The 27,440-nt window shown below is 39.7% G+C and overlaps 1 protein-coding gene across 7 annotated transcripts in view; it reads right to left on the bottom strand.

Annotated features, from left to right (window-relative positions):
- Positions 1 to 17,809, bottom strand: part of eya1 (EYA transcriptional coactivator and phosphatase 1) — a 63,780-nt gene extending 45,971 nt beyond the window's left edge. For 5 of the 7 annotated variants that reach the window (XM_034707011.1, XM_034707014.1, XM_034707010.1 and 2 more), the window contains exons 1-2: positions 17,281 to 17,542; positions 11,517 to 11,592 (exon numbers count right to left, since the gene is read on the bottom strand). The gene's annotated coding sequence lies outside the window, so the exon portion shown is untranslated. Of the gene's footprint in view, positions 1 to 11,516; positions 11,593 to 17,280; positions 17,558 to 17,723 lie in introns of those variants that run through there. The other 2 variants (XM_034707016.1, XM_034707015.1) reach the window with 2 other exon arrangements.
- Positions 17,810 to 27,440: the final 9,631 nt, after the last annotated feature.

Raw genomic sequence — 27,440 nt, 5'->3', positions numbered from 1 at the left:
GGTGAATTCTCAGTGGCACAGGATACACAGCCACATAGACCAGATAAAAGAAGTATGAAGCAACATTTAATCACTTCGAGGGACAGTGGGGATTGCAAGTCTTTGGCATCTATATTTTGGGGGTCGCTGAGTGAAACGTTTGGGAACTCCTGCACTAGAGGACACGGACCGAGTGCAGTGAAACATACTTTTTTAATTTGTTTTCTCCCTCCAAATTCCACAGCTGTACACTTTTCCCCCTCTTCCACACTAAAGCTGTATTTGTTGCAGAGCAGTGTTACTGGAATTCACTGCTCTGTGCAGTAAAAGGTGCCCTGCAGGAGTGAAGTAACAATCTGACTCTGGCAGGTGAATAACCACAACAATGGACTTAAGAGTGAGCAGGACGCTGGAAATGTATTGACATGTCAGATCTACGTGCATTAAAAAGCTCTGAAGACGGGGGTGATTGATTGTTAGTTAACTTAATGTATCTGGTCCATAAACTAAATGGATTCCTATCGATATCTCACCTCTTTTAAAAGTCCATCTCATTCCATCTATTGTGAAACCTCTTTAAATATTATCTGTGGACTCAAAGGTTCTTCCTGTATCTACATTTGGTTTTCAAGAAGCAGTATCGATTAGACTTCATAATCAAGACTACAGGATTCAAACTGAAATGTTTTAGAAACAAAATGAAGCTGTGCCAGTAACATGCATGTAAAGACGACTGTGGATAGAAGCTTAAAATACAGCAAGAGCTTAGAGACAAAATCTGAAATTGGAGTGAAGTTTGCTGCAGCTGCCAAATGCCTGGAGGGAGATCCCTTCCTGAACTTTGTACTCGACACCTTTGATAATGAATCTACCTTTTCAACCCCTGTGATTCACAGATAAATTATCACTTTAATAAGAAGGGTTCCCTGATTAACCTTTTTCTGGGTGAATGGAGACACGATGAACTGCCAGAGACCTCTGATGATGAACGGATGAATCATCAGTACCAGCAGCTCTGCACGTCTTTACTAAAAACACAAACCAAACCACAACAAAGGAATTCCGGCCGTCCGGGGCATTGCCTCTGACTCCAAAACAAACATTACGTTTTGTTACAAGGATCTGCTTCTGGGTTGAGAGTGTGAAACCATCTTCCTCTTCACTTTGTGACTCAGCTTCTGAAGCCTCAGGTGTTATTTTATTCTCAAAACATCCTGTCAGACCTTGGGTTAACTTTCAATCTAGCACAAACACAAGAATCTCTCTTTTCTAAATGAATGAATTAAATTGTTGGTAATGCTTTCTGTGGTGACTTGAACAAGCTACAACGTCCTATATATAGCTCAGCAGCCTGCCATGGAAACAAACAACCGTCGAGCCTCGGATCAGTTACAGGAGTAGCAACTTTTTATAGGTCACCAAAACTTCCAGTTGCCTTGGAAACAATGTGGAAGAATAGCGCACTTTTGGATGCAGAACAGGTAAGACTGGTCAGGTGAATGGGATTTATCAGAGAGCTGGGGGAGACAGGGGTAATTGAGGGGTTTTGCTCTTTCACTGGCTTCAGACTGAACGCTGCACCTGGGCCGAGGCATCTTGAACGAATCACAATGGAAAGAAACGCTGTTTGTTTTCTGACAGCCAGGGGAAGAATCTGTCACAGGGTGGGACTAATGGTTTGAAAAAAAGCTGCTCTCTGAATATTGAGTGACATTTTGAACATTTGTCATTCTGCAGCCAAGATAAAATAAGCAAGGGATCCACTCTGACAATGATTGCGTGCAGAGTACTGAGTGGATTGCTTGTTAAACGTCCGATTATGTTCGTCTCTTTCTTATTACTCTTAATAGAAACCTTAATGTTGTGTTTTTTAAAAGCAGGTCTTTGTATTGTTTCTGTCCTAACGAAGATGTTTGTGTCCCAAGAGCATTAGTAGTAAATCCAAATAGTAAACATCTTGTGTAAACTCTTCTTCTACCTGTCACTAAATAAACCAAAAGGCCGACCTGCTTCCACACAGACTCTCAGAGCGCCCTGGCCTGTCCATAGCATGATGACTATGCAATTTACAAAATTACAAGCTAGCTGAAACCCTGCCCTAAAGAAGCCCCAGACTCGACCTGAATTATTAATCGACTATTGATGAAGGCCTGATAAATGCACTCGGCTCACCGTCCCAATGACATTCTTGTCTCCTGCCCTGGGCCACTTCTGCCGCTCTGCCAGCCTATATGTTTCTGTCAGCTGATGCAAAAGTTATGAAGATGTGAAATGTGCTCATTTAAAATCACAAAAGTAATTGTTTTCCGACAAAGTATCCACTTACACATCTTCGCCGTTTCTGCTATGTCTCTAGCCCAGGAACTCAAATAAACACACTTCCATGCCAACTAATTACAGCTTCACACTGTGTGACAGTCCACAATCTTCCCCAATTCTGTTGGCTGGACACCAAAGTCTTCTAATGTGCTCACACAAGGGGAATCAACATGCCAACCTGATGGAAGTACACAAACAACAGCAGAGAATTACAGGCATAGTTCTGATTACTCCTCTGCCTCTAGGTGTTGATATAAAATCCACAAAGATTTAAGAAACTAAAGAAAACATCACTGTCTTTTTGAGGACTGCTGAAACTGTGACAGCAGATTTTTCAGAAAAGTAAAGCAGGATGAAACTTGTGCTCCCTCCACAGTAAAGCTCACATCTTGGTCTGATTTTGTAAAATACTGCACGTTATCAGATGACAGTCAAGCCCTTCTTTCTGACCTCCGGGCCTGGTCGTCCATATCTCCAGCACCATCACCTCGAGCAGCTGCAGAGCACTTAATAAATTGCACCTTTAACAAAAGGAAAAGGTGATGAATTGAAAAATGTTTAGCCTGTTCATGCATTATTAACGCAGCCTCTCCCTCAAATCGGCCGCTGATAAATAATTAAAATTAATCTCATTACTGGAGTTTTCATTATGGGATAATTTAATTAAATGAAAGCCTGAGGACCTCTGAGGGCCTGGAGCCGCTAGGGGCCCCGTGCCCTGCTCCTCTAATGGGTCGAGGACAGGAGAGTGCATTGGTAATGCACAGCAGCGCATACATTATTTAATGGATCCCACTGAGTCAGGACGGATCAATGATAACTTGTCATCTCGTCAATGTGCTGAAAGCATCCCGGAGCCTGCATCAGGACAGATCCCAAAACTGGAAGAGAAAAACATATCGGCATGCACACACACACTTCTGCCTGTCATCACAGGATACTGCTATGAATATTCTTTGTTTGTGCATATTGAAATGTAACACCCAACAGAGGATGCCTGTGCTTTTTACTGATGGGAGGGCAAAGAGTAAGACTTGACATCTGTTGCCTGCATTACAGCTTAGGTCAAATGTGCAGGAGTGAAAATAGTGAAGGGTACGAGGAGTTCATCTGATACCAAACAATAAATGATACCAGAGTCAAACGGGAGCCATTAAAGACCTTCCTGGTGAATGAGAGGAGGGGCTGAAGAGGAAGAGGGTATCTGGGTCTGTCGAGTCTCCAAAAGCACTTAAGCACTCTAATTATCACACAGGAGTGAGGATGCACACGTGCAGCTCGCAGCAAGAGAACTCAGCCTGCTGTCAGACACACATTGATGTAGTTCTGTGCTCATGTCAGCAGGAGCTTTTGATATGTAATATAAACCTGACTGTATGTTTCTGAAAACATATGTAGCAAACACTAAAGAGCTGCATTTAAACTCTTACTCTCTTATTGATAGAAACTTCTGAAGCAGGCCAGCGTCTTCTCTTAACACTAATCTGTAAGTCAAACATCACAACTCTATTTGGTTGAATTGTCTCACAAAATAAGGCTTAATTTGCCATTATGCATCACATAATGTCATCAGGCTCTAAATTTCCTCTTTTAACAACGAAGATTAAAAATGGCAAATTTATGCTGCAACCAAGTGACGAAAAAATGTTGCCTTTAAAAACAAAGAGCTAAATATGATACAAATTAAATGAATGCAGTTATGAAGCTGGAATGAAATAGAGGTAAGTATGTGATAATGAAAAACATATGTGACAGAGCATTTCAAATCATTTACATGCATCTCTGTCCTGCATTTCTAAGAGGAAATCTTTAACATAAACATTATCATTTTGTGAAAACAACTGAGTAATTAGTTTAGGGCGTAATAAGCTGGAGGAGGCACACAATGAAAGAAAGCATTCTGGCTTTAAAATGAATAAAAATTGATTGTGTCCCAATAAAAAACGAATTGGCGGAGTGTTAACTGGATTCCACATAAACGTCTGTAGCAGTCCCTGGCCGCTTTATTGTGTGCTAATGCAATAGAGAACACTTAGCAATAAATGCTCCTCTCTGATGAGCTCACAGAGGCTTTCCAAGATGGCCTGATGAAATTGTAAAAATTAGATTTGAGCTAGCTGCTAATGACTCCTAAAACAAAGGAAAATCTTTAAATAGAATTAGCCTGCCCTCTTCTTCTCTAAATACATCATATGTAAATTACTGTCATTTGGAGAAATATGCTTGCCTGGAAGGTAAAGCCTTCATTAGAGATCTCTGTAGGTTTGGGACTCGAACAGGAACTCCTCCAGGACATTTAAAAAGTTTGAGTGCTGAGAGGAGGTACAGGTATTGTTTGCTCATGACAACAGAACAGAGAAATAACTAAGAAATCTATTTCTCATTATTTAACCGGATGGATTTTGTTCCAAAGCTGAGGGCACGGATAAATGTAATATAGGAAACAATCCTGTGAGTGTAACTCTGTTGTTTCAATCCATATAAAGTTGTTCTGATACCAAGTATAAATTCAGTATAAATGATATATATATTTGCTTCTACAAGCAACTACTGTGTTGCAGCGACAAACAAGAAGCAATATCAAGTAATTTACTAAGTGATATAACTAAAACAGAGCAGTACATAAATACCCCTTTACCCCAAAGTGGCCCTGGTGCTAGAGTTCAGAGTTGAGAGTCCTCTAAGAGTCACGTCATTACATCACTATATATACGTCTCTTATTTCCAGGAAACACTTGCTTGCAGTCTTCACAAATACAAATAAACATATTGGTCTGAATAAAGACACATTTTTCCTTTGAAATACATGTGAAAAAATGGGATCATATTATATTCAGGGTCTACTCTTTTAAATGCCAACATACGTTCAAGACTTTACTGTGAAGTACCTGTTTTTTTTACTTTCACTCAAACGCCACACATCTCATTTTGGCTGTTTATCCACAGAGGGGACCTGAATGCTATCCGATTGTCAAGTTTCCTCACTAAATGCAGCAGTACAAAACTTCTACATTGATGTCAAGAGAACAAGGAGGAAGGGGTGAAAAGTTGACTCTCATCCTGGCGGAAACAGGAAAATTAACAGGCAGCCGGAGTGTAATATGCGAAAGAGCACAGCACCAATTAGCATTGAAAGTCTCCCCCAAACTGATCAGGATGAAGTATATAGACGTTTACAGTTAGAGGAGGAACGAGGAGGACTCATTGACACAAACGCTGAAAAATCAATGAAAAATAAACGTCTTTCCTCCATCACTTACTGGATATGATACAGACCTATAACATTTGTATTTTAACAACAAATAAAACATACAGTGAAGTGTGTAGACAGTTCCATAACCCTACATGTCTGTAAACAATTACTGTCATTTGGAGAAATATGCTTGCCTTGAAGGTAAAGCCTTCATTAGAGATCTCTGTAGGTTTGGGACTTGAGCAGGAACTCCTCCAGGACATTTAAAACGTTTTATTGAGACAGGTAATTACCAAATACACTTAGATTCCTCCAAATATTAAATGTGTGCACAAGTTATTATGATATTGGATTTAGGCGCCCCCCTGTGGACAGAGCTGAACCCCGTCTCTCTTTGCTGATCTCTCGCAGAAGATACAAGCTTTAAAAAGTGCAATATTAAAACTGTCAGTCTTTACGTTGATGGTCTTGTTTGCTTTTGTAAGTCATTAGGAGGCATCACTGTTAATTTCAGTCTGCTTCATTATCATCTAAAAACTTTCCACAGGAGCTTTAAGCCTTTTTTAAACATGTAGCAGTAACTAACTGTCTTGTTGTGTGGGGGTCTTGTTTATTTAGTTGGTGAATTTTTGTACAACGGATTGTTGTGAGTTCAGCAGTCTAGCTGATAACCTAATTAATTGTTGATTAGCAGAAAATAAGGAGACAACAGGGTTTGTTTTTAAGTTCAGTCAGTCTGGAATATTTTAGCATTTTAGAAGAAATGTAACTCATAGAAACAGTTTTGTCACGGTCTGACTCCAAGATGAGATTACACCAAGAAGAACACAAACATTAAACAGTGTTTAAACAATACCAACAATGTGTTACCCTTTAAGAGATTCTCCAGTTAACCACTCAATGACCATTCAAACTCCCTCTATTGTTTGCGCAGGTCAAGAAAAACAGACAACTCTTCAGGAATTACACACCAATTAAACCAGATAAGTTGTGTTTGCAGGAGCTGCTCAACTGTTTCCTTATACAAACACAGTCCTGCCAGTTGCCTAGCTTCAGGACACAGGCTCTGTGTGTTCCTACCAGGTAGGTAATTCACTTATCTAGGCATTGTTCTCTGTTCATCCCTGTTTGAATCACCAGGCTTTGCTATGAGATTTGCCCAGCTTTAGGTAAAACCTCCACCAAATATAAGCTCGGACCTCACAGGGTTTCCTAAAATAAAACCATGCAGACGGTTTGGAGAGTTTAATGCTGATAACAAGAAAAAAAAGTGAAGCGCATCTGCACAAAACGTGCAAAAAAGGACTGTTGCGAATCAGTATTGAGTAAAAGCAGAACATCTGTAGATTCATTTTGCAGTGTGGACATTTGTTGGACACACGTCTGTAAAGCTGCGATTGAGACTTGTTGTGTGTGGTAGAGAGGTCTGACAGGAGGATCACATATGGAGCAGCAGCCAGACTGCAGCTGTGGGGTATTTCCAACGTCTATAAGCACCTATCTATGAATGGGCAGCATGTCAAACCATTACTGCAGATTTTTTTAACACTTAGATACGATTATTTTACGGAAGAGGATTAGGGCCAATAAAAACTTTGGAGGTTAGGCCAGCAAAAAAAAAACAGAATTTTATTTTCAAAGAATTCTGACTTTTATTTCAGAATTTCAAGTTTATTGAATTAAAGTCAGAATTTTGTCTTTTTTTTCTAAATGTCAGATTAAAAAAAGCCAATTTATTTTTCCTCTGGCCCTAACCCAAAAAACTTTCAGTGGCCCTAAACCTCTTCCGTACATTTTTTTTAATCAGACAAAAGGCCTGCAGATGTTCAAACTGAATTTCCTGTTTCATGTCTATATTTCCTGTAGACGGTATTAACTACTTTTAAAACGAGGCGAGAAAATCTCAATTTCTAGTGAGATCCCAACCTCCACTGACAGTTAAGATACAAAATAAAGAGTGCATAAATCAGTCACATGCCAAAAATAAGGTGATATTCCTCTACAATATGTCCTGTAGGTGTCACATTTGATGTTTCTAAATGGCTCCTGATGTTCTTGAAGGAGTCAAGCAGCAGATTACAGTAATTGAAAGTCCATACTGCGACAGAAATAACTGTTCTCACACAGGGGCTAGACCCTCTGGTGCCTTTTGCTGTCTGTTGGCGAGAACTAAATATATTTTCTGCATTCTGAATGGCATTCCTCTCTAACGCAGACGTGCCAGGAGTTAACAGTGTATGAGAATAAATAGCTTTCTCAGCCAAGCCTTGAGACATGTCAAAGATGGATGCATATCAGCATTATTTATCTGTTTGTTTGTAGAAATCTATAACATACGGAGGGAGCTGTTGTAAAGGAGTGTTCCTGCTCGCGTCTTAATTTTGTCTTTTATCAGTTTACATTGGTAATAAGTCGGATAAACTTGCGCTCATACATATTGACAGAGTAATGACCCTTTTGGCAGAGCAACAGGGCCTAATTTCTAAGGATCCAAACACTGAGCCAGAATTATGTCACTCTGACCACCTGTTCCTCTGAAAAACGTCACCGGCCTTAAGTAGTTCCGGCACGCATCCAAAATGTGAACTTCTGAACCGGAGTGCTTACTTTCTCATTTGTGTAGAAGCAGGAGGCGGCGGCGTGTAGCAACAGCTACTCTAATTTCGTGGTGGTAGAGGAAGGGTTTACATAAGGGATGTGCTGTTCTGTGCCTGTCACTCAACCCGCCTCTGATTGGCAAACCTAAGATTGAGCTTGATGCCATTTCATGTCACCTAGAGGCTAATGAGAGATTAAACATCAGTAGCATAAATGCCAAATATTGTTCCAGTAGTCCTACTTGCATCTGTGGAAATAACCTGGGAACATTTCCTAATTGGGTGAGTGGAAATAGCGTTCATAATCAGAAGCTTATTCATGCATTTTCTTTCTTGTCTTCCAGAAAGCATCTGTGTAGATTAAAAAAACATGAATGACATATGTGATAATTGTTCCAACCAATGCTCACTCACAATATCTACTAAAAATAGAAAAAGCAATCATCTCAGAAAAGACGGGCTTCATGTATTAATAATTGCTGGTGTATTAGTTTTGACAGAGGGTCACAAATATAATAGCTGAGCTCAACAGAACTAATCCTCTCTCTGTCAGGGGAACACATTAAATGTCCTTCTGCTAACACTGTCTTTCTGCAGGACCAGCTTGCATTGCAGGTGTAGCAGTACAGTATATTTCTTTTGGATTGGAGGAGCTTTAAAATAGCTGTGCAAGCGTTTTAGGGCCACACACAGCTGTTAGTGGTGTGGTGCTGCTTACATCATTGGAGTACACGCCAATTAGCTTTTCTCCCTATTTGAGGGCGTTCGTCATGAATTAATGACGCACATAAAAATAGAAGGCTGTGTAGCAGAGAGCTGGAAATAAAAGGGCTAACATATAATAGATTATCATTCACTCTAAGAATAATTTACAATTTGAAGTGTAAAACACATAAAGTTATTTTTCTGTGTTTTGGATGAATCACAGAATCAACAGAGCGCACAGTTCATGAAACAAGCAGGCTGAGGAAGCCCGCCCAGCAGTGGTCCATCATGTGGAGCAGGGAGACCACTGTACTGTGGCGGCCTTGATGAAATCCCCTCACGCTAAAGCCGACGTGCTGACAGTGGGGATCAGGGTGGTCAGAGTTATTCCAGGGGTCCTGCCACTCAGCCCAGATCTGACCTGTACAAGAGGCTGATAAGCCACAGACACAGAGCAGCGGTCTCCACTCTGTAAACTACAACCAAACCTGAAGTAATGTTTCAATCTGAGGGCCGGAAGACAGAAGCAGGCAGGCAGGCCAGCAGAAGAGGGCACTGTTTTTCATTACTGTTTCTGTAGGCATGGAATAAAACTGTGGGCATGGATTTTTCTATCAAGAGAAGTAATAAACATCAAGCTGACAGTTGATGGAGAGGTTCTGAAAACTGATGGGCATTTTTAGTTTCTGGCTGTTTTCATTGACTCTAATATAAACGTCAAGAAACACGTAAAAAATGTCTCCAGAAACGTGTTACTTTTAGCCATTGCTAAGCTCTTCATGCACTCTATGATTTTTTTCTCTTCTACTTTACTGTGTCACAGGCTGGTCTCAGGCAGAGCTGACCACTCTTAAAACATTACACACACAGTCAAATAAAAAACTGAGGAGCTACCATCACAGTTTCTTCCTTCAGAAGTATAATTTATTAACATTTGACAGTTTTCTTTGTTTCTCAGACATGTGTGTGATGTGTAAATCGATTCATGATCAGACCCCACCACTACTTCAACAATGCATGTCACTCAGCTGGAACTATGCTAGAAAGAACAGGGCTTCTACAAGAGGTAAAATTAAGAAAACTGCTTTTGGACAATCTGCATTTTCAGTCCAAGCTGCAGAAAAGTGGAACTCAATCAGTGATTTCCAAAACTGCATAATATTGTGAACTTTGTATTGTTTTTAGTTGTTTGAATATTATATTTTTAGATTGTTTGTATGCTTTTTAGATCTTCCTGGGACCACAGATGTAAATTAGCTTTTTCAGCTAACTCTGGCTCAGCAGTTGTGTTGTTCATGGTCCCTGTCTGTAAACTAATCAACTAAACAGCAGTATATAATAAATGCAAGATGCAGGACTAATATTTTGAAGGTCTGTCCCTGCTGCCATGAACCCTTTGACTCTCCACATGTGATTGTTTTGGATTTCATTTACATATTTATATTTTTAATTTTGGCTCATTGTTTGTTGGTTATGTGGTTACTCCTGACTGCACGACAAATTACATTTGCAGATTAATAAAAATGTCCTTGATCCCCAATCTAAAGAGTTTAAAAGACATAAAGGGGAGTACACAGCATGTAAACATTAAGACATTCAGGGTTTTCTTCTCTTACTGCAGGAAAATCATCAATGTGATTTCAAGATAAGAAACAAATCTCTCTAAAATCCCAAACACTAGCATTGTAGCTCTCCCTCTGAATGAATGTATGGATTCCTGTGTATGGAGGCAAGTGCAGTCCTGTTGTAGTAAAGAGAAGTAGCCACATACCTCGCTCCATTTGCTCCATGTGTTAAGGTGTCTATCATGTGTGAAACAAGCTATTTTTCTTCAGCCGTGCCTTTTTGACTCGGATGACATAATCCTTTAGAGAGTGGGGTCTGCTGGTGGGGAACTTTCCCCGCTCTTACTTTTACACACCTTTTTAAGAACAGCAGCCTTTCACACCGAGTTCAGCAGGAAGAAGCAGTAAAAAGAAACGGCCGAGACCTACAGTATTTCATAATTAATAGGTAGCAGAGAGAGGAGAACGGTGCACGCTGACGTAAAAAGATCAACAACGTATAAAAGTGATCATTCACTCTCAAGAAAATAACGTATGAAAAACCTGGTGCCATATGTTATTCCTTTCACCAGAACAAAATATAACACATTTGAAATATGCATCAGGCTCTTTATGATCTTTGATTGCTCTGCTTTATTTGGAAGTCCTACAGAGCTGCTACTCAGCTTGACTATACGAGTTAATTTGTTACTGAGGTGGTCCCATGCTCACGGAGGGTCACCACCTGCAAGCAGTACAGTAAATTACTTGGTGGGCCTAATTGTGCATGTCCGCTGTATCACTATAAACCACTAGTGCTGTGCTAACTCTATTGTCAGGTACTTAATCAAGGCCACCAGATTTATTTCCCTGCACTAACTCTGGGGACAACCACAAGCAGAGGCCTGAGTAATTGGATCATTTTTTGCATCTAATATTAACCACCTATGCTAAGTGAGAGCTGAGGTTTGGAAATGATAACAATAATGATATCAGCCAGTACCACATGAGGCCTTGTCTTTCATTCAGGGAGCTGCATGATGCGTAATAGGCCCAGATGTCACTCAGAGTGACCTCACCTAGGGGGGTATGGTGTCATTATGCCAATCAAACACTCTAACACTTGATCAGTCACAGGACTAAAGCAGACCGGAGGAACTCCATTATCCAGACTCTTACCTCAAACATACGCAGGAGCAGCAGGAGTTAAAGCAGTAGCAGGACTTAAGGTGAGCCCAGCCCCTCCGGCATGGAACTAATGAAGAAAGTGACAAAGGAATGAAATTAACAACTACAGTTATATTTATGACAGAGAAATGTTTCAGATACTTTCAACCAAAAATTGCAGTTTTCAAACACTTTCATCAACTCAAAGACAAACCAAAGAGGGATAAATGAATCTTGTTAGAAGTGTGGTTAATGGGCAGAACTACTGCTCAAATGTCATACAGTCATATAGATGATAAATACTATTCACTAATTGTTATACTCTTCTTTTCTTTTTAGAGCTCACATGTTACTTGGTGGAGTGATGATAAAGTTTGTTCTTGCAACCATTTCTAGATACAGATCTCGGGCAGTGGTTCCCAAAGTAGGGGTCAGGAAACACGTATAGGGGGATGGTGAAAGGCCTTCCAAAAACAAAAACAATTTAAAATACTATATTTTATTCATAATTATCAATGAATATTGTGGTTAAATTTTAAATAAAACCATGCAAAGATGTCTGAGGTGACTGAGCCAGATGAACGATGGTATCAAAGCCAGCAGGTTCATTCACAGTAGCATGGGAAACACAACAACTTGTGCACAAAGGTGGTCTATTTTTCTACCCTCAATTTAATCATTTTTTTTTTATCTATTTGTCTGTTGTTAGATTCGTCTAACAGTGCACTGCCATGGCAGTGAGGAACATTTCACAGTGGCACTATTTTAGGAGTCTTGGGCAGAAAAGATTGTGAGCCCCTGGTCTGGGGAACTTGAGGCCCTATTTGGAGGATAGTTGGGGAACTATTGTTGACTCTTCACAGAACCCAAATCACCAACTAACACACCTTAACTTCACTCATAGATCCTACATTACCTCATGAAATTTCTTCTTCTCAAATTTGTGATTATCTCTGCCCAGATAATCAGGTTGCCACATTTATGCACGTCTTTTGAATTACAGAGAGATATCCCAGTTTTCCACATTTCATCAGAATGTTAAATCTCTATATACATTGTGCTTCTGCTGTTTTACTCCTTTAATGACATCCCAAACCTATCCTTGACGTACTTACAGAAATACATAATGTTAGCTGGCCTAACCACTTCAAAAAAGATGTTCGCTTTTCATTGGCAACCTCCGCATGTCCTCACAGTATCACAGGGTATTAATACCTATAAGGAAGTTATTAATATGGCGCTTTCTGTAGCCAAAATCCATGGTGCCTGTAGGTAACCCGTCTCATCTTGGTCAGAGACAGTAGCCATAATTTAACAATTAGTACTCACCAATTAGAAAGAGCATGAATGAATATTTTTAGGTAATAATTGGGTGTTTATGTTTGATTTGGCAGTTGTTCTGGAGAAGGTGACATATGTACATATTTCTCTTTATGGATATTCTATTAATAGAGATCTCGGGTTAGGGGTGGGGAGGACAGTCACCATGGATTGAGCAGCTATTATTCAGGTTATTCAGGACAAAAATTAAGTTGTTTACAAGTTATGTACTCTAACATGGACTTCATAAATATGTATGCTGTCATGAAAAACATCAATAAAATATTGATCACAATAAATAAAGTTTATTCTGATTTTAATTCTGAAATGAGAAGAATAAAAGTGTTTGTTTTAAGATGACTTAAATTGTATTCTACACTTGTACAGATTTGGAGGTAGATATCATTTCGTTTTTTGTTTAAAGTGAAGTTTAAAAAAATAATCGGGGTATTATTTGCAGTTTTTTTATGTGAAATGCAAGAAAAGGTGCAAAGCCTACATAAGCTGACAAAAAACTACAAATCAAACAGATAACGACTAAAAGAACAAATAGCACTTCCATACATGTCAAGAAATGAACGCCATCTTTCTCTGTATAATTTGTAACCTCAAAGACATCACACAGAGAGAGCCCTGAAACATTTCTGTATGTTAAATAAAACACAAACAGCCTCAGCACTTTAGATCTACCACATCAGAAGACTACATTAAACAACAATAATCTCATTTTAAAACAATTTCCATTCAATTTTCTTCATTCAGTGACTCCATATAGCACTCTGTAACATAACTCCTTTTTGTCAATGTGAAGCAGTGCGCAGTGAGAGCACAGTGAGAGCACAGTGAGCACCGAGCATGCAGGGGGAATGTGGTCTGTGTTGGGATGTCAGAAGCATAATGGCCAGCTGAGTCATAGGTTATAAAAAGCTGTCATTAGGGATCTCTGTCCTCAGCAGCTCATCACACAGAGCTGTGAATTATTTATTACGCTGGAAACTCAAGCGGCCCGTTACTCAGGAGCGCCTGGTTTCCTGCACTTCCATTTCCTCAGGCCTGTTTAATAAAAGCATTTACTTGTTGTAATTAAAGTCCTGGAGAGGATCTGATATATAAATAGGAATTGATTTCATTAATACAACTACAGCAGTGATTTTATTGATGGATATGACTAATAACAACGTAACGTGTGAGCCTCTAATGAGAAGTTATACTATGGGAGTGTTCAATCACAGTGTTTGTATGATTAGGATGGAACCAGCATTGCATTAATATATCTCTTTTTCTATCAAGGACAAAGAGGTTTAGATCAACACTTTGGAAACTTTGAAGGTTAATTTCCAGCACGTCTCGCATCATGGCATCCACACAGGTAAAACTTTATGTTCCAAAAATCCAAAGACCCCTTAAATCAGCTCCACTTCATTTTCCCTCCTCGGTTATTGATAGCAAAGTCGATGCAAATCAGCTCAGGCATTTCTCCTCTCTCTGTTTTGTTCTCAGTATATGAAAATGGTTAAAAATCCCATGGGTCAGTGAAAATGATCCCTCCACTCCAGTCGCCTGCTCTAAGTCAGCCAAAACATTCCAGACTTCAAAAGGCGGCTTTGCCTACCAGGGCCACTCAGTGTCCCAACCTCCATGGCCCAGGAGGACTCGGTTATTTGGATAAATTAATTTCTGGAGTCTGCCTGAGTTGCAAAAACAACCTCCTGCTTGACAGCAAATTAGTCTAACTGAAAAACCTTGAAATGCAAAAAGTAAAGGAAGCTAAACAGATTTTTTTCTTTACGTGAAATGGATTTCTGTTTATTACCTGCCCTGCTGAGTTTGTGGGTTTATATCTTTTTTGAAACTGTATAAGAAGAATAAAAAATATAGCGGAATACATCTGTAAACCTATCTGCTGGCAGGTGAAGAGTTCCAATAGCAACATCAGCACAGAGGCTGTAAAACACACAGGCTGTGTACAGTACACAGCTGACAGGCTGTGCACCATAAAACAGACTGATGTTAAAGTTTAACAACTGTCAGTGGTATAGAAAAAATATATAAAAATCACTTGAAGACTCAGGCATTTATAAAAGTGGAAAAAAACAAGTGTGCAGACTGTGAAAAGGAGGAGGAAAATGGTTACAGAGGGAAAATTATGCAAACAGATGAAGACAATCCAGAATTAATGGTCCGCAACATTTTCAGGCACTCAAAGAGCTGTCCAAGGACACCATAGGGGAGACTGCATGGCCCCAGTAATTGGAGGAGCATGTAACTTCAAAAGTGAGGAGAAAAGACTGGAGAACTTTCCTCTGAAGTCAAGTCTTAAAGAAAACGTGAAGCACATGTACAGTACGGTAGGGAATCTGCTACATGTGTGAATGAAAATTGTCCTCTTCATTGATGCAGACATGATACGCTGCAGTGTTCCTGCTGTGCTACCACACTTTTAAAAGCAGAGTGAATTCAGACTTTGAATCTTTGGGTCACAGCTGCTGCAGCTCAGGTCAGAGACTGAAAATATGAAATGCAGCAAAAAGAAAAAACACACGGGGTCAAAACAAAACAAGACATTCCCAAATGCCAATAAAGACGGCTATAAAATATATCATTCAGAGGATGTGACATCACCCTATGAAAAATAAAAAGCTTTAAAATGTAAAGGCTATAAGTCACAATAGATGTGTCATTTATTAGGTTATGGATTTGAACTATGATATTCCAGCAGTGCAATCCAAGGACAGGAGAGGGAAACTGTGGCCTGGTTGGATGAGAATTTAATCACTGTTCAAAAAGAGTGCTGTGTAATTAACAGTATATTATTGGCTGTGTAAATGTAGTTGTTTGAAAGAAAAATATACCTAAATCCACAATGCAAACATTCCTCACTTCAATGTGAGTTTGCCGTTTTCCCCGCCTTGTGTGAGCAGGAAGTGAATGTCTTTATGTTGGTCATTTCAAACAAGAATTGAGCTGTGTCATTTTCAGACTAACTGTGATGGGTCAGTGACATTTATGGGTAATGTAAAAATAATCATTAGATTAATCTGCAGTGAGAATTATCATTTGAGACAACCCCTATAAGTTGTACATATTTCACGCATGTTCCTTGTCTGTATTCGCTTATGAAGAGTCTGAATCTATAGTCTGAGTGCCAAGATGGAGAGACGGTAAACCTGACGCTTGTAGATTAAAAAGATGGACACATTATTTGCTTCAGATTCTCATCCCCTGTAATGACTTTATAGTCCCGAATGATCATTTGTGCAACCATGCACTCATGCACCAATACTCAGCAGTGAACTCACCATCATGTTGGTTCAGGTGCATCAGTTTCAGCAGCTTCTTAATTTGACAAAGACGACTGAGATGACTTCTTTATGTGAAAGAAAAGCATCCAATCAGAGCTTCCACAGTTAATCCACTGTTTCTCTCTGCTACACAGCATACTTCTGCAGCCTGGACTGTAATCATGATGGCATAACTTTGACATAACCTACACTTCTGTCTTGATGATGTGCTTCAGCTATACATCATGAAAATGAGTCCAAGTTAGGAGAAAATGAAGACAAACTGTATCATATTGGAATGGGAAAAGCAGAGGGGAACACAATCTTTTCAAGGTCCTTTGGTCTGAGGGAGGAACACCATGTGTGCTTGAGTCAATCCAACATACACCAACTGAGGAGAAAATGTCCATTTTTAACCTGTTATCCATCACTGTCAAGTGTGGTGCACAGTGAAAGAGGAAGTAATTAGACAGAAAAATGACTGCAGCCTGGGGCAGAATGAATGAGAGTCAAACCCAGGTACAACTCATGTTAACTTAAGGCAAATTATATTTTGATAAATGTTCTGTGTGCAGCTCCCACTACCTGCATAGACCTATTTTTGGGAGTGAAAGTGTGTTAATTTTAACTCTTTGTGCCACTGAGGGAAAATAAGAGACAACAAATGCAGTAAAACGCTGCACAATGCAGGTGCAGGTTTAATGAAAGAATGATGTCAGATTCTTATGTCAACTACTGCAAGTCAAGGTAATGTTGGGCTAATGTTAAATTTGCACCACAGTAAATTTGCCTTACCTTGGAGGCTGAACATTCAAAGTAAAGTCAATTTAAAGTAGGTTTAAAAAAAACTGAGATTAGTGTTTGAAAATAAATGACAAAATTACATTATTTGATTTAAAGTTGTGTTGTGTTTTTGTCAAATGTGAGCCATTCATAACATATAGCGGCGGATGGATACACAGTCTATATGTCTGATCCTTATGACAGAGATGATCCTGAGCTATGATTCATAGTCCCTCTCCATGTAACTGCTGTCTCCGCCCATTTGGAAACAGCTCCACACCACGCTGTCAATTCACAAACAAACAAATGGGTGCCAATTATACAAGGCAGACAAGCAGGAAAGTGACAGCAAAGCAGACCAAACGCAGTAAACTCGTCTCATTAGTGCCTACCTTGCTGTATCACTGCTGTCACCACATGCAACAAGTCTCTCCGTGCAGGAACATGGATTTTACGCCTTCCGACCCGCGTCTCCGTCTGCTTCTTTTTCCTCCCCCGCTTTCAGGAACATTAGTCACTGACCAACTCTAAAATGAACAGACACACAGGCTTAAGAAACACTCTCAGTGTCTGCCAATAAGTTTCAGGCGCTCGCTGAAGACTCGGAAGGTTACAATGAATTGACAAGATAGGTTCGCGTGTGCGCGCACGCTGCCCACCGGTATCAAATGTACCAGGCGCGAGGGAAACTCCATACACAGCACAGTATATTGTGATTAACTGTTTTCACTAACGGGTTTTTAAGCTGAATGATACAATTAAACATCGAAGATTTTAAAATAGTCCAAGCAGATTAAACATCTCATTTAGCTCAACAATGTGAATTAAAACTCACTTGAGTTCTTCTTAAAAGTCTTAATGATGCAGAGTTATTACAGTCTTCACATGAAGTAGCCTACAGCTCATCGCTTCATATTTCTCTGGACGTGACCTACAGCGCCACCCATAGGTTCCCCCATCACAATAAAAATCTCACCAGGAATTTCTCAATAAATATAAATAAATACTTCAATTTTCCATATTTCCATTGTGTTAAAACGAATATTTGACAATATGATTTGTGAAATAATTTCCAAAGAAGCAGTTAAAGTGGAAAACAAGTTTTGTTTCAGGAATTATATCTATTCAAATCTTCTTTTTCCCTCTTTAGGCATTTTTGAGCCTCAACAAATAATCAGAATTAACGCAAGTATAGGAGAAATAGACTCAAAATTACTTGTGTGCATGCAGATCCCAATGAAGAGAGACTTTAATGAGAAACTGCTTTATTTTAGGGTCTCACTTGAAAAAATAAGAGCTACACTGCTTAAATTAGGTATTGTTTTAATTATATTTTTTTTAGGGATCATGCACAACTACTTTTAAGGAACAACCTGAAGAAAAGAAGTCCAACGGGGTTAAAACCCAACATTTGTGGTATTAAAATAATAACAGCTCTTTATTCTTAATTTTTTTGGTATTCCTGGAATAAAAACTAAATACACTATTAAACCAAAGCCTCACACCTTTGAACGTACAGCCATCCAACCAGGTTATTCTAGTATTTCAGATCTTCTCCTTTGAATGAATGCAACATCCATTCGTATGTGAATGGCCTCCACACTGTAAAGCAATTGTCATATTACTCCTTTGATAATATCGGCTCATTGCACTGGGAGATTGGATGGACAGCAGTTAACAGCCTTCAGCGATACATCAAGAGACAATTCTGATGATTTGTTGCATCAATTGACTCTTCCTGTAATCTCATTTGGGTTGGAAAATGCACTCATGCAGAGGTTCCAGTCCGGGCCTTCATTTCCACAGTGCAGCCCACACACCTTCTGATAAAGGGGTTCGAGTGGATGCAAAGCGCCACGTATCCTTGAGAGCATTTTTTAATTTCTTGGTGCTCCATCTGTTGAAATGATAAAGTGCAGCCATAATGGAGTGCAACAAGATTAAATTAATCAGGTTTGTCCATTACACCGCCGCAGGCTCTTCACAGATGATTGCAATTTTCTCTGTCAGGCCCATTATTGTAAGATCTGTTTAGTGGCTTGATGCAATTAAAATGGACTTAATGTAAATTTAACAATACAAATAACACTTCTGTCTGTGTATGTTTGAGAGGGGAGCGGCTGGAGGGTCCTGAAGTGCAACAGTAAACACCCACTGTAACCATTTTTAACTTCAAACAAACTAGGGTGCTATTTGATTAGGGCGGACGCTGTGATCAATAACTATGTTTCATGTTTTCATGTTCTCTGTAATGTCAAAGGATCCGGTTGCACAGACCACCCTTGTCTGGACATGGGCAGTAAGGAACACAACACCTTCCACAAGCGTATCATGATGTCCATAGATCATTTGAACCTGCAGAGGAGGGAGGGAGTTTAATGGAGTCGCTCTGATGAAAGCGTATAAAGTGCACGCCTTTACTCTCGTGTATGAATCTCAGGGTTCACTCCAGTAGGTGAGGCAGACTTGAGAGAATTTTTTTATTAATTTTTCCCAGAGCTGATCTAATATTTTCCTGATTGGTTGCTTCCTCCTGCTGGATCAGGTCACTGCCATGGGACAAAGCCTACAGGATGTGTGCTTAACAGGAGGAGATCTCGGCCTAGCTCCACAAAGCTCCCAACGCCACTTAAACACGGGAACGGCGGAACTGTCACGCTAAAAATGTCAAATGCTTTTTATTCTCAGCACCTCTATAATTTTTGATTTATGCCACACAGTAAAATAAAACAATGCTCCGATGCTCTTCTCTGCAGATAGATACTCCTACACTCTAGGGGACCCGGTTTCTGGTGGTACGAGGCATTTTTCATAGAGCTATCTGGAACCTCTGAGCAACATCTGTTTTAGGTGATTTCACTGGATTTGAGGCGGCTGAGCTGTAGGTTATTGTGGCTAAATGAAGAATTACCATAACCAATCAGACAATGCACTTTATTACATTATATGCTGCATTTCACATTGGGGTCAGGTGTTTTGTATTAGTCTCCTATCACATTACAAGCAAAGTGAAATGACCCACACCTGGAGAAAAGTGCGTAAAGGGAAAGTGTTTTTTAAAGTATTCTTTTTTTGTCTTTCTTTTCTCTTTTTTTGAAATAGCACACTGAGATTAATAATACCTGTGTTCCGCCCAGGTAACCTGAGGAGGTATGAACAGTGTTTGTTGGAGGCACCTTTCACATGAGGTACATTCCAGCGGTCATGGCAGGCCAACAACAAGTCAATCAATCACATTTTGTACTCCAGTAATTTAGCAGGTGTCACCCTATCTCTTTTGTTAGCCACAGGGACAGCAGTGACAGGTGGAGAGAGCAGCAACACAGCAAAATGATTTCCAAACAGCTGAGGACACAGAAAACAATGTAAAGTTCTTCCCAAAATCAGATTACACAAGGCCTTATGACGGTTTTATAAATCACAGAACTACAGTCACACACTTGCTTATATTGAAACTATAAGATACGATTTTGATACATTTTTGTCAGTTGATAATATACTATAACATCATGGACAAGCAACTTCATCATGGCAAATTTGAGCCGCTCTGACAGTTAAAAGCTCAACATGTAATTTTGAGTGTTAATATTCTTCTTTCAAATTAAAAAACAATATTTTTGTGTTCTCAAACTATCTGTTATCTGATAGATCTGCTGATTTTCTCATATTTCTGAACTAGTTTCAGGTTTAAAATTGTGTTTTGAATTCTGGTGGGGTTCCACCCTTTTGTTTACTTTTTGATCAAAGATTGCTCGTTTAAGGAGGAATCTCTTAACCCTTAAAGCTGGGTACACACAATGAGATAATAAGGTTGATTTCTTGCCAGACTCCCCTCTTCTTAAAGGAGTCAGGAAAGGGTTTGATCCTAATATTATATTGCCAGATTTTCCTGTGGTGTGAGGTGTGTTAAGAGTGATTTTACTCCTCCCAATCAGGCTGGAAGAAGACTATAGCTGGATTGATTTGAAATTATAAGTATTCAACATGTTCAATATTTACGATCAAATATCCTTTTGTGTGAGGGACCCCAAGGATAGCTGAGCACACACTGGATTGGGATGGGGAACAGCCAATCAGGAAGCAAGCTGACTGAAGAAGGAAGAAGCACGACAAATGCTGCCATAGTAAACTAAAGAAATGGAGGACCAGTTTGATGATATGTGGCGAACACCCAAGTGTTTATATGTGTCCTGTAAAAAATACCACAAACAAACTAACAAGTGGAAAAGTTGAACAGACATGCAGCTGCATAGGTGATGCAATGATGAACCAGGCAGCTAGGCAGCTAGAAACTTTAGCCCAACAACCACCCCATCATCTGCCATGTTTGAGAGTGAGGACTCCAGTGAATGGAATCTGTTAGTGTGTGGTGTGCTGTGTCTGCCATGTTTTGCTCTTCACACACTTTGAGAATAAAACTGTTTAACCTGTTGTTTATTTGTCCTCATGTGTGGGCTCTCACATTTTCATTTCATGTGAAGATTTTAAAATTGTTTAGTGTGAGCCAGGGTTAAGGAAGCCAGTAAAACGTTCCTTGTAAGCCTTCATTCAAGGCAGAATGTGTATAAAATTAAAGCACTAAACATGATATATTATAATACATTAAATGTATTGGAGTGTAGATATAGTAATGTGTTTTTAATGAACTGCTCTAAATATTAATTAACATATTATCCAACAAAACAAACCAATGTGTCCTTTAATAAGCAGTTGCCATCTTTGCTCATTGATTTGTTTGACTCACTGACATTCTGCCCAAATATCCAAATACAATAACAACTGAAATACTTTGATTCATTACTCTGGTGGTATACGCCCTCAAGGGGAAGCCTGTCCAGTTGCCAAATCAAATACCCCTGCAGGTATGCAGAGCCCTGAAAAATGCACTTCAATCTGTCCTCTATCAGCGGTTACTTTGGAGAGGAAGCACAGCCAATGTTTGAGAGCGGAGCGCAAAATAATGAGCCGTCCACTCCAAAAAATGTTTAATACAAACATACAAGCACCAGGACCAAATGCCAAAATCTCCCACAAGAAGAGCTTATGAAGGCCAGGTCCGGTGGGATAACATAAAGTATGGGAAATTTGTAGCCGGGGGAAGTGCTCCAAAACTGCTCGGTACAATTACTCTGCATGTATGGATCTTTTTAAATATGTGATGAAGAAAGCTGGCGGTGAATGTAAGACCTCTCCTTCGCCTTATACTCTGTCAGAATGGTTTATGGGATGCTCTTTATGATTGAAAAAGGCATCCAAACCTTGCCAAAGTTGGCAGTTTTTTTATTATACAGAACTTTTTCATCACTCCAGAAAAAAGTCTCTTAGAGTTGTAATTCAAACTCACTTTTGTAGGAAATAATGTGTGTGAAAGTAAAGAATATCAGAAGACACACCAGGGCAAGGTTACCTTATTGGCTCGTCTTGGATGTAATGTAATTTGACTGATGTGCCATCTGCAACCAAGCTCTTAAATCTCACTCCTTTGCTTCACACTGACACCATTTTCTGCCAGGTTTGCCTCACTTATGTGTGGTTTTATATGATAACTGGTGGATGTTCAGACAGGAGTATGTCTTATAAGAACATTAAACATGTATAAAATAGTGCTGGCAGACTGGGTATTGGCTTTAAAAGCATTTATGTGCACATTGTCACTCATAGGTGCTATCATGGCACTTTCTACCAGGAGGTAGTATTTCAGGATGATGTAATAATTTTCTTTTTAGAGGGAAAAGTCTTATTGGATTTGTAAAGCATCTACCCTGCTGTTTCTTAATAAAGACAAAGTAACCTCTGCCATAAAAACAGGCCACATCCCATATGGTGCAGCTGACTTAATAATAAACCTTCACCAGGGCTTCAATGTATTGAAAACATCTATATCCTGAAGTGGGAAACATGCATTGAGTAAAAATGTGTTTGCCTTGTAGCAATAGGTCAGCAATAGGTGTGGTTGAGTCCGCAGACGGATAGTGATCATGTGGATTAAACTGCATTTAGCCACACTTGTCTCATGGGATTTTTCTTTGGCTAGGTGCAGGCAGACACTGAGCCAAAGCCCAGCTCAGTATTTTGACAGCAGAGCCAGAAAAAACAAAAAGTGTTTTGCTTTTCTGTTAAAAAAAAAAAAAAAAAAGAGTGAGGCAGAAAGAAATGAAGATGTAGTGGAGAGAAACGGTAGTCCCCTCAGCCACTGCCTTACTCAATCCATATGCGAGGCTTAGAGGCAGGAAATACCCACAATTCAGTGTAATCAGGGTAGAGGCTGCCTGTACCCCATTGGAACAGACCTGGTGGAACTGATTGGGCACCATTAAGGCGAGCAGGAGCTAAATGTGCAGCACACTCAAAATTTTACATTTTCATACAGGCAATCAAAGTAATGGAAGGGAACAAGGTCTATCTCCCATGAAAATTTAAGTAGAAATGGATTTGTGAAGGTTTGTCTGTATGATTTTTGGGTTGACCTCTTAGCCAGCAGCTCCAGTTTGCTGCCAAATGTATATTAGCGCTAACAGCGCACATTTACCTTACTTAAAAATGAGGAGCTGTGTCCCAATTCAGGGGCTGCATCCTTCTAAGGGCACACTTGAAGATCAATTGCATCCCAATGGAGTAGACTGTCCCACTTCGAAGGCTCCTTCAAATGCAGCGGACCACACGTCCTACTTTTGCAGGGGCTTGAAGGATGCACCTGATTCAGCCTTCATGTCCAAACATAGGCCTATTTTGTCATTCTTTGCACACCAGCTCAAATAAGATCTTAGACTCTCAAAGGGTCAATTAATACACCGCTAAATATTAACATTTGGTTTCAACATAATAAGATAGCGTGTGATATCAATGTTCAAAATGACAGTTGTCTTGAAATTTTAAATTATCTGTAAAATGATGGTAATGGTGATTAAGTTATGTGATGCTCACTATGGTGGCTAGTTCACCAAGCTAGCTATCTGCTGTGAGGTGACAAGGGCGGCGCAGCAGAAAGTGGGAACAGTAAAGGTTGCAAACAGGAAATCCTCTGTTGACCAGACCGTCTTATTTCGGTTCAACTCACACTATGAAGGCTGGATCCTCCAAAGGCTGCGTCTTTCAAAGGATACTATGCTGGCATTGATAAACAGCACCACATTCATGTGTAACTGCTACACACACACGTTTAGCTTTGAGTTACAAATTAGCATTTGTTTTGCTGCATCACTAATTCACACAATTTTTTTACTGCAGTATGAACATTTAAACCACAAGTAAGACTTTAACAGAGCCAATGATAATGTTCTCTCCAACTGTTGTGTGAAGGTCTAGTGTGTTTGTTTTACACTTTGCAAGAACTGCTGGCATGTTAAACCCTAACAACACCTCTCCCAAGCTAGTGTGCTAGCTGTAGCCCTGTGTCAGAACCAGAGAGGGGTTTCCCAGCTTTAGAAACAGGGGCGGGCGGGCTGGCTGGCTGGCTTGTAGTCTGTAAAGCTTGACATTAATGGAATTTGAAGAGTCTGCATGTTTACTGATGGTTGGTTTTTGGTTCTTCCCCGTTTTGAGGAATTACTGGGGAGGGTTAAGAGAAACAGGGAGAACGACAGCTGATGTGGTTTGGTCAAAGGGAACATCTGCCTTTGATTTAATGTGTGGCCCAATAAATACCCATAGCACTGGTGCAATATCTTTTCTCACACTCTCTTCAAAACAGCATCTTTTTGCAACGCAGCCCAGGACTTTCTTTTTGATTGCTTTTTTCTCCTCTGCACTGTAAATGTAAACACTGGCCGTTACATTCTGAGTAGGAGCGAGGGCTGGAGTAGTTAAATCCTTGATTTGTACCTCTTGAAAACTCTCACAAGTCCCCCGTGCCCCTCCACCCCCGCTCTCCACCTCCTCCTACACAATTCCCAGGTCAACAAAGCTCTCAATATGAGGCGCGTCTGGTCTACTGTGACAGCATATGGTTATCCACTCAAGGTGTCCGGAGACACTCGTTCTTAATACATTTCCAATAAACAATAGAGTATGTAGCTTATTTAATCAAAGCAGGAAGAAGAATAGAAACAATCAAGTATCTTTAAGTGTTATTTGGCTTAGAATCTAGCATTTTCTCCATACTTGTAATGTTATACATATATTGGGTGAGTTGGATAAAACACTTTTATTTTTTCTCTCTCTGTCTGCAATCAAACTTTCCCCCTTTGCACAGTCAACCATTTGGCAATAAAGCTGTACTGTAAACACTCTCAATTAGACACTGATTACATCATATTTTGAATTTGTGGGCTAAGATGGCATCACATGACATTTTATGGGTACTGTCAGTTACCTTTTAAAGACACTTACCATGGAGATGTTTATTTTTGCCTGTTAGACGCACAGTTCCTTGAGAGCTCAGCAGCTCTGAGCAGATGTTTGCAACGTAAACACAAAGTGAAAACCAGAATGATGTAAACCCAGAAAGTCTGCAGTCTATTACCACCTCTGCTGCCTGAGTTTAACAATAACGCTGATCTGATTCCATCACAGTGAGTCCTCTCTAACAGATTGGAATATATTGTCTGATAGGATGATAGACAGATTCTGCCTTTCCTGATTTTGAGTGTGTACTATGGCTGTTATGGGGACAGCGAGACAGGCATGATGGAGATGTGTGCTCAGACTGATAGCATCTCTGGAAGGCAGCTCCCCTGGGTTAATGGGGGAGTTATCTTATTAGAGCCCCTCCTCTGCTCCACTCCTCCTCTTTCTGGCGGAGAGCACCATCAATGTCTGTTTTCTCCTGGAAGGGGAAGAGGCTAATGGCCCCTGGCGTGCAGAATGCAGCCAGAGTCGGACTGTCCATCAGGACCACCGGCAGAGTGACCGTTAGCATGACTGGATGACTGGCCTAGAGTTTGAGGGCAGTGTTTGAAATACCTGCTATTAGCCTATTATGATCACTGTTATCATAACATTATTTAAAGGTACAGAGTGTAGAATTTAAAGGTACAGTGTGTAATATTTAAAGGTACAGTGTGAAGTATTTAAAGGTACAGTGTGTAGAATTTAAAGGTATAGTCTGTATTATTTAACAGTACAGTGTGTGGTATTTGAAGGTACAGTGTGTAGTGTTAAGTAGCATTTATTCAGTATGTTTAAATCAGTGTGTAATCGCTGTAATATAAAAATCATTTGGTTTTTGTTAACACTACCTAAGGAGCGGTTCACCTTCCATCGAGGCCGCCATATTTCACCATAGGAGGATCACAGTGGTTGTTGTTATTGTGCACAAATTAAATGAGAGACATTTTTGATGGTAAAAGCTGGACACATCATTCCAAAATCTGATTGCTAGATGTAACTAAATATACAGTTTCTACACACTGTAGCTTGGAGAGCTAAAAATATATAATGCTTTTTTTTTTTTAGCTAGTAACTATATTTATATATTTAGGTTATCCTCAACCAGAAACAAATGCATCAGATATTCAATGATCATGTTTAATGATGTACAGAGAAGGCAAGGTTTACCTGAGAAAAAAATATTATATGTAAACACGTAATTGGCCAATCAAACTGATTCTGATTCTGAAATATTTTCATGTCATCCAAAATGTCTTAGGCATCAATTAAATAATTCTGTGGTCTTGTAATGTTTGTGCAGTTTACCAGCACTTCTAATCACGTAAACCTTATGATACTTGCTTATAGACAACATGGGATATTTTTACATTACCATTTATATATGTGTGAACAAAAACAATGCATAGTATCAGCATTAAAAAATGCTATGTAGCAAAGCAGGGGATATTTAAGCATGCAAAGTTGAAAATAAGAACTGTGTAACATTTTATACCAATGTCGCTGCAACACAAAGAATCCAAAAGCACATCAAAATGACCGAATGATTATTGTTTCCTGAAGTCTAAATTACAAAAGTGCTGCTGAATAATGTGTAAATCTGAGGATTGTATTCAACTGTTTGAGGTGTCTTTTTGAAGCAGATTTTGCAGCTGGTAATGTAAAAGGTACTTTAACGCCATGAACACTTAGTAGATCTTTGATCCACCTCTCAGTCTCCTGTCTGTCTCTCTCTAACCAGCCCTCCCATCCCTCTCCACCACTTCCTCTTTACTAACTGCTGATTCCCAGGATCAATACTTCTTAGCGGGTGCCCTTATATTTCCCTCTCAACACACATGCTGGGCCATGAATCACTGCTACACTCCTCCAGCAGGAAGGATGCCTCGGCTAGAAACATCTTAGCGCAGGCCAGGTGGAAAGGTGAGGACAGCTTAACGAACTGTCCCTCTGCTATTGCTTAGTAAAGGACTCTTTTTTTCTTTGGTGTTGAGTCAATGGATGGGCACAGGGGGAATAAATTAGGAAGTTACATTAAGCTGTCAGCCCAGACTTTGAACAACATGGACATGCCTTACACTTGATTGCACATTTTTAGACCCTAAACTGAGAAACTGGTGCAGCTTGGAGCCAGATTGAAATCAGATTTTCAAGTCTATTATCTTTGGTGTGGATTTTAAACAGATTTTTTGACAAATAACTCATTAAGCAATGTTGGACTCAAGCA

Source organism: Notolabrus celidotus, chromosome 17, assembly GCF_009762535.1.
Source record: "Notolabrus celidotus isolate fNotCel1 chromosome 17, fNotCel1.pri, whole genome shotgun sequence".
In the NCBI taxonomy this organism is placed as follows: Eukaryota; Metazoa; Chordata; class Actinopteri; order Labriformes; family Labridae; genus Notolabrus; species Notolabrus celidotus.
This window is presented reverse-complemented; position numbering and strand designations above follow the sequence as displayed.